Raw genomic sequence first — 9282 nt, forward strand, 5'->3', positions numbered from 1 at the left:
AATTGAGACTCTGCAAGCAGAATTCTACAAAAAAAAATCCTTAGTGTACAACGTAAAATACCAAATAATGCATGCAGAGCAGAATTAGGCCGATACCGCTAATGATCAAAATCCAGAAAAGAGCAGTTAAATTCTACATCCACCTACAGTGAGGGAAAAAAGTATTTGATCCCCTGCTGATTTTGTACGTTTGTCCACTGACAAAGACATGATCTGTCTATAATTTTAATGGTAGGTTTATTTGAACAGTGAGAGACAGAATAACAACAAAAATACAGAAAAACGCATGTAAAAAATGTTATAAATTGATTTGCATTTTAATGAGGGAAATAAGTATTTGACCCCTCTGCAAAACATGACTTAGTACTTGTTGGTAAAACCCTTGTTGGCAATCACCGAGGTCAGATGTTTCTTTTAGTTGGCCACCAGGTTTGCACACATCTCAGTAGGGATTTTGTCCCACTCCTCTTCGCAGATCTTCTCCAAGTCATTAAGGTTCCGAGCCTGACATTTGGCAACTCGAACATTTAGCTCCCCTCCACAGATTTTCTATGGGATTAAGGTCTGGAGACTGGCTAGGCACTCCAGGACCTTAATGTGCTTCTTCTTGAGCCACTCCTTTGTTGCCTTGGCCGTGTGTTTTGGGTCATTGTCATGCTGGGAATACCCATCCACGACCCATTTTCAATGCCCTGGCTGAGGGAAGGAGGTTCTCACCCAAGATTTGACGGTACATGGCCCCGTCCATCGTCCCCTTTGATGCAGTGAAGTTGTCCTGTCCCCTTAGCAGAAAAACACCCCCAAAGCATAATGTTTCCACCTCCATGTTTGATGGTGGGGATGGTGTACTTGGGTCATAGGTAGCATTCCTCCTCCTCCAAACACGGCGGAGTTGAGTTGATGCCAAAGAGCTCGATTTTGGTCTCATCTGACCACAACACTTTCACCCAGTTCTCCTCTGAATCATTCAGATGTTCATTGGCAAACTTCAGACGGGCCTGTATATGTGCTTTCTTGAGCAGGGGGACCTTGCGGGCGCTGCAGGATTTCAGTCCTTCACGGTAGTGTGTTACCAATTGTTTTCTTGGTGACTATGGTCCCAGCTGCCTTGAGATCATTGACAAGATCCTCCCATGTAGTTCTGGGCTGATTCCTCACCGTTCTCATGATCATTGCAACTCCACGAGGATGAGATCTTGCATGGAGCCCCAGGCCGAGGAGATTGACAGTTATTTTGTGTTTCTTCCATTTGTGAATAATTGCACCAACTGTTGTCACCTTCTCACCAAGATGCTTGCCGATGGTCTTGTAGCCCATTCCAGCCTTGTGTGGGTCTACAATCTTGTCCCTGACATCCTCGAAGAGACTCTTTGGTCTTGGCCATGGTGGAGAGTTTGGAATCTGATTTATTGATTGCTTCTGTGGACAGGTGTCTTTTATACAGGTAACAAGCTGAGATTAGGAGCACTCCCTTTAAGAGTGTGCTCCTAATCTCAGCTCGTTACCTGTATAAAAGACACCTGGGAGCCAGAAATCTTTCTGACTGAGAGGGGGTCAAATACTTATTTCCCTCATTAAAATGCAAATCAATTTATAACATTTTTGATATGCGTTTTTTCTGGATTTTTTGTTGTTGTTATTGTCTCTCACTGTTCAAATAAACCTACCATTAAAATAATAGACTGATAATTTCTTTGTCAGTGGGCAAACGTACAAAAATCAGCAGGGATCAAATACTTTTTTCCCTCACTGTAAAAGGAAGCGATTCCAAACCTTCCATAACAAAGCCATCACCTACAGAGAGATGAACCTGGAGAAGAGTCCCTAAGCAAGCTGGTCCTGGGGCTCTGTTCACAAACACAAACAGACCCCACAGAGGCCCAGACAGCAACACAATTAGACCCAACCAAATCATGAGAAAACAAAAAGATAATTACTTGACCAATTGGAAAGAATTAACAAAAAACAGAGCAAACTAGAATGCTATTTGGCCCCTAAACAGAGAGTACACAGTGGCAGAATACCTGACCACTGTGACTGACCCAAAATTAAGGCAAATCTTTGACTATGTACAGACTCAGTGAGCATAGCCTTGCTATTGAGAGAGGCCGCTGCAGGCAGACCAGGCTCTCAAGAGAAGACCGGCTATGTGCACACTGCCCAAAAAATGAGGTGGAAACTGAGCTGCACTTCCTAACCTCATGCCAAATGTATGACCATATTAGAGACACATATTTCCCTCAGATTACACAGACCCACAAAGAATTCAAAAACAAATCCAATTTTTGATAAACTCCCACATCTATTGGGTGAAATACCACAGTGTTCCATCACAGCAGCAATATTTGTGACCTGTTGCCACAAGAAAAGGGCAACGAGTGAAGAACAAACACCATTGTAAATACAACCCATATTTATGTTTATTTATTTTCCACTTTTGTACTTTAACTAGTTGCACATCGTTACTACACTGTATGTATAGCCATAATATGACATTTGAAATGTCTCTACTTCCTTTGGAACGTTTGTGAGCGTAATGTTTACTGTTAATTTTATATAGTTTATTTCACTTTTGTTTATTATCTATTTCACTTGCTTTGGCAATGTAAACATGTTTCTCATGCCAATAAAGCCCTTTGAATTGAATAGAGAGAGAGCGAGAGAGACCAGTCACAATAGACAGTTTCCTTTCCCGTACTGGAGCAGAGGTGGTCCATCATAGGAGATTTCACTGGGACACTAACCAGATTTCCATCCAACCTTTTAGGGCGAGAAAAGTACATGTCAGATGAAAATGTACATGACATGCCTGATGGAAACAGAAAATGTGTTGGTAAACTTTTCAAATGTTGACAAAACAAAATACGCTCGAAAAGGTTGGATCTATTTCTGTTGTTAAAATTTACTATGTGAGAAATGTTGGTGGAAACGCTTCATGTGCAAATATTTATCTAATAACCGTCGGGAAAGCATGCAGTTTATTAGGCTACATATTAAATAAGGGGGTGGTGAAAGTGCAAGGTGATAAGCTTGATGCCCTTTTCAATAAATATCGAGGGTCTTATTCTGGTGACATGATCATCGACGTTTGGCTGCCATTTGACAAATAAAAATGATCTTGCTCTTTTGTCCATAATAATATCATCATATACGCTATACCCACACTGTATCTGGGAGCTGTTGGCTAGAGCGCTACGTGCCAATATCAGAGTGGGCACACTCGCTATATAATGCAACATTTCGCTATATAAGGCAAAACAATATGAGAAAATCATCAGTAGATCTGAAAATGCAACGGAAACCCATTTAACCGCAAAAGGTATTTTTATATGCTCTACGTCATAAAGCACAGCCTTTTGTCTGAAACAAGTAAATCTGATGGAAATACATCTCTGGTGGGAAAATGCGCATATTGTTTTTATGCAGATTTTAGAATAATTACTTTTAAAATCTGTTGCCAATTGGATGGAAACCTAGCTAATGAAAGACATCCACCCAGTCTCTTCCTTCCTTGCTCTCCCTCACGTACACACTCCCTCTCCCCACTCACACCCTTGCCAGGGGTGCCTCTAAATCTTCATTAGGGGGTGAAATGAAGCTGAAAACCAGAGGCAGGGAGACGGCCAAAAGCAGCTGCAGCCACTGAGACAGAACCCACAGCCCCCACAACAGCACCCCCTCCTTGCATTTGGCTCTGGCTCTCACTAGGATAGTCTCTATGATGTTTATAATGTACTGCACATACCCTCACACCACCCTTAGTATATCCACCATAGAGCCTTCAATGTTGTGGCACCAAGTCAGAAGTAGTGCCACCCCTGGTCTAGAGAACCTATCAGAGAGGCTTCCAGCCAGGCTTCCTGTGTGTGCTCATAACATAACATTATGTCCTGCCACCCCACCCATGCACACCCAAACACTCAGTAATGGAGGGAAAAAATCTAAACAATTACATATCGCAATATTATCTTTGGACGATATTATAAACAATACTTTGACTCCAGGTATTTTTTTTTAAATTTTAAAGTAGCGTTAACTAGCACTAGTCAGCTGTACCTACGCCAAAACTCCTGTATTTTTCATCCTCTATAGCTTGTTCTCCATCGTATTTTTAAATGGTGTCAACATGTTTTCAGCACTTTTATTTCCATGACTGATCAAAACAAATGTTCTCATGCTCTCTCTAGTCTCTCTGTAGCAGACATACACAGAGTATACCAAACATTAGGGACACCTTCCTAATATTTAGCATAGCCTACAGTAGATTTAAGTTTTATTACTTCCAAAAAAATTTACTTTTTTGGGTTCTCACGCTTACAATGATGTTTTTTGATTCTTGCTTGCACAGTCGCTAAGATTATATTTGGTTGTGATGTTTGCAAAATAACTATTTTGGATGCAGCAGTTGTTAGCTAGAATGCTAATGCTCATTGATATAAGCTGTAGCAAAAGCTAGCCAAAGAGCCATTTTACTGGTTGAAGTTGAAGTGTTTTTTAAGTATAACGCAGTTGATATGCGATGACACAAACATAGTTAGCAGGACATTCATACGAGCCTTAAAATCTTATTATAATCCAAAGGTAGTGTAAAATGCGCTCATAAGCAACATGTACAGTTGAAGTCTGAAGTTCACATACACCTTAGCCAAATACATTTAAACTCAGTTTTTCACAATTCCGACATTTAATCCTAGTAAATATTCCCTGTCTTAGGTCAGTTAGGATCACCACTTTAATTTAAGAATGTGAAATGTCAGAATAATAGTGAGAGAAAGATTTATTTAAGCTTTTATTTCTTTCATCACATTCCCTGTGGGTCAGAAGTTTACATACACTCAATTAGCATCTGTTAGCATTGCCTTTAAATTGTTTAACCCGGGTCAAACATTTCAGGTAGCCTTCCCCTGCCAAGCTTCCCACAATAAGTTGGGTGAATTTTGGGCCATTACTCCTGACAGAGCTGGTGTAACTGAGTAAGGTTCGTAGGCCTCCCTAGCTCGCACACGGCTTTTCAGTTCTGCCCACATATTTTCTATAGGATTGAGGTCAGGGCTGCCGATGTGCCCCCTGAGCAAGGCACCCAACCCCAATTGCTCCTGCAAGTCGCTCTGGACAAGAGCGTCTGCTAAATGACCAAAAATGCAAATGTAAATATTCTCTACTTTCTCACCCATGATGTACATCTACGTTCGGGTGAGCAAGTTCATACGTCAATATTCTTTCCGCTTCTCCACTGGTAGTCATGTTTTTGGTTTTAATTTGTAATATTCATCCGTTATTTAATTATTTAAAGTATGTCTATCTATTTATTTAAATCAAATTATTCCCACCTAATTAGTTAAAGTCGGTGCATATTTATATTTAAACGATAAACCTAATTATTTCAGTCTAATTATTTTACCAGTATTTTTGCAGGGTCAAACATCAAACGTTAAATTAAATAATAAACCAAATTGCTTCAACTTAATTATTTAAAACCAGTATTATGCTATGTCAAACATCAAACGTTAAATCAAATAATAAACCAAATTGCTTCAACATAATTATTTAAAACCAGTATTATGCTATGTCAAACATCAAACGTTACAGTTCAGTTATATCAGTTCAAACGTTTCAGTTTAGTCATACTAGTTATTCATTATTTTTACCTTTATTTTAGAAATTTAAAATTTTTAGGCTATGATTCTATGTCTCACTTTTAATATATATTTTATTTTAATTTCTCTACCCTAGTATATCTATTCCCAATTGTTATTAACGGGTTATACGGTTTAAGCAACCACAGACTTCTTTAACTCCTAATTAGTTTTCTATCAAGGTATACAGGTTTATTATTTTAATAACCCGCATTCACTCTTTTATTACACTGGGATCATTTGCACTCTCATTCATACAACACCCTATACTTTAAAGTGCTCCTCCGATCTGGGTCGTACCCCCAAGTACAACTCCCTGCCGAAGCGTAACACTATAGTGTACTTTAAAGTGCTCCTACGATCCTAGCCATACTAGTTACGGACCTTGCCGATAGCGCAACACTATCTAAAATTGTAAGTGTCCCTCTGATCCTAGCCGTACCCTCGTAGTTACGATCCTTGCAAGTAGCGCAACACTTTTAATCCAATAATTCCCTATATCCCACAGTTCCCACCCCTGGTGGTCCTAGCCTGGGGATTTCAGTATTTTCCCCGATCCTAGCCGTACCTAGCCCTCTGGTACGTGTCGGTGGAACAATACTCTATGGTACCAAGGTTTAACATCACATTCACCACAGGTTTGCATGTCACAATATGGTGCTTATCTACTCATAATAATTTGTATAATAATTCATAATTTAGTTCACTTACATCAAACAGGTGTTTCACAAAATTAATTTGGATAAAGCCAATGTGCAGAACTTTAGTTATATAACAATAGGTGTCTGCTTACCTGTTTTTAGTAGTCCGGACTCTTTGTGAAACACACCGTCCAATGACAGAGATGTCCAATGGGCCGGACAATACCCAGTGAAGTCCCTCTACCAGATCACGTTGGTGGTCACCAATTGTTAAGTTGCGTCAATTCAAATCTGGTATAGGAACAAAAAGAGGTCAATACACGTCTTCTAAAATAGACTAGTATTTTAATTAATGCAAACACTTGAATTGGTAAATATGATGTTCGTATATACGGGCCCACTGAAAAACCACGCAGGGCAGACAGAGAACTAACTGTCCCAACCCAAAATTATTATTTTAATACTCTGACAGAGATAGTTCCTCCTCCATGCAGGCCTATCAGAGTAGAGACTGAGCGTGGTTTAGACTTACTCAGCCTATCGTTGGCGCACAGGCTGGTCCCAGTCCCTTGGCGCTTCACTGTTGCCAGGCATTAGTTGTTATCTCCACAACTTGTCTCGAGTCAGCAACCTCAGACATAGTCTGTCCTTGAGCGGTTTAACAAAGAGGCTGTGTTTGTGTAAGTGAGTCACAAGCTTTATCTCACCCTACCCCCTAATGGTTCCTCACATTAATCACAGCTTGTTATGTTAAACAGTCTATATCAGTACAGCACAAACCTATTATGTTTAATCATTAATGTATTCTTTCTAAGCTAGGCATCACATCTAGTTATAAGAAAATAGATCCCCACACTAGTTAGCTAGCTTGTTCCAGTTAGTTGTCTCGTCATGAATGAAGCAGGTAGAGTAGCTACTGTATCTTGGTATGGTTATGTGAAATTACAATATGTTCTTGCAATATCAACACAATTTTGATGAATTATTTATGCATTGACAGTTTGGAGTGGATCACAGACCAACACTACTGCCACGTTGGGTCTAAACTGCGAGGGACCGCCGCTGATGACCCAATCTGTACCCATTGCATCCATCGTCCATAACAAACAGGGCAGTCAGGGGTATTGAGGGTGTGCAACTTTTATCTTCTGTTAAGGGTACCAAAATGTTTTGGTACCCTTCCCCAGATCTGTGCCTCAACACAATCCTGTCTCGGAGCTCTACAGACAATTCCTTCGACCTCATGGCTTGGTTTTTGCTCTGACATGCACTGTCAACTGTGGGACCTTATATAGACAGATGTGTTCCTTACCAAATCATGTCCAATTAATTGAATTTACCACAGGTTGACTCCAATCAAGTTGTAGAAACATCTCAAGGATGATCAATGGAAACAGGATGCACTTGAGCTCAATTTCGAGTCTCATAGCAAAGGGTCTGAATACTTATGTAAATAAGGTGTTGTTCTGTTTTTTTTTTGTAATACATTTGCAAACATTTCCAAAAACCTGTTTTCACTTTGTCATTATGGGGTATTGTGTGTAGATTGATGAGGAACATTTTTTATTTAATCTGGATAAGAGCGTCTGCTAAATGACTAAAATGTAAATGTAAATGTAAATAAATAAAATACTTTTTTTAGCGAAGATTGGCCTACGTTGCTGATGCATATGATCCAGTGGGTGAACTCTACTCCTGCCAGGCTGATCAGATTCAATAGCAGCCTCAGAGGCTCATAAGTCAGGATGCTACCTTGTAGTCTGTTTCATGAACACATTTTTTGGCTATCCATTTGAACTGGGTCAAAACAATGTGGCATGTATTTGTGTTAAAGTTGATGTATTTATATTCTTGTTCATACGGTGCATTCGGAAAGTATTCAGACCCCTTGACTTTTTCCACATTTTGTTACGTTACAGCCTTATTCTAAAATTGATTAAATAAAAAATGTTCCTCATCAATCTACACACAATACCCCATAATGACAAAGTGAAAACAGGTTTTTGGAAATGTTTGCAAATGTATTACAAAAAAAATACAGAACAACACCTTATTTACATAAGTATTCAGACCCTTTGCTATGAGACTCGAAATTGAGCTCAAGTGCATCCTGTTTCCATTGATCATCCTTGAGATGTTTCTACAACTTGATTGGAGTCAACCTGTGGTAAATTCAATTAATTGGACATGATTTGGTAAGGAACACATCTGTCTATATAAGGTCCCACAGTTGACAGTGCATGTCAGAGCAAAAACCAAGCCATGAGGTCGAAGGAATTGTCTGTAGAGCTCCGAGACAGGATTGTGTTGAGGCACAGATCTGGGGAAGGGTACCAAAACATTTTTGCAGCATTGAAGGTCCCCAAGAACACAGTGGCCTCCATCATTCTTAAATGGAAGAAGTTTGGAACCACCAAGACTCTTCCTAGAGCTGGCTGCCCGGCAAAACTGAGCAATCGGGGGAGAAGGGCCTTGGTCAGAGACGTGACCAAGAACCCGATGGTCACTCTGACAGAGCTCCGGAGTTCCTCTGTGGAGATGGGAGAACCTTTCAGAAGGCCAACCATCTCTGCAGCGCTCCACCAATCAGGTCTTTATGGTAGAGTGGCCAGACGAAAGCCACTCCTCAGTAAAAGGCACATTATAGCCTGCTTGGAGTTTTCCAAAAGGCACCTAAAGGACTCTCAGACCATGAGAAGCAAAATTCTCTGGATTCCCCCTGTTTACATTTGCCTCCTGGTGAAAAGGGTTGTACCTTAACTCTTATTTAAGCACTGTTGTTTGTTTTTTTGCTATTCCAACTGGTGCTGGTGTACATTTTGGTGTTATTTCTCCTTCCGGCTTGTGTTCGGATAGAAGCACTCTGGAGGCAATGTTGAATTCGACCTGTGACAATAAATGCACTGTTGAAGATGGCTTGTCTCATTAAACTTTGTTCCCTATAAAGGACACGACAGACCAACACTAACGTCGGTCTTGCACAGCCTCAGAATATTGGCAGCCAT

General features: G+C 40.2%; 1 pseudogene; it reads right to left on the reverse strand.

Annotated features, from left to right (window-relative positions):
- LOC123481306 overlaps positions 1-9282 on the reverse strand; it is a 28217-nt pseudogene extending 18935 nt beyond the window's left edge.

Source organism: Coregonus clupeaformis, chromosome 10 (assembly GCF_020615455.1).
Source record: "Coregonus clupeaformis isolate EN_2021a chromosome 10, ASM2061545v1, whole genome shotgun sequence".
NCBI lineage: Eukaryota > Metazoa > Chordata > Actinopteri > Salmoniformes > Salmonidae > Coregonus > Coregonus clupeaformis.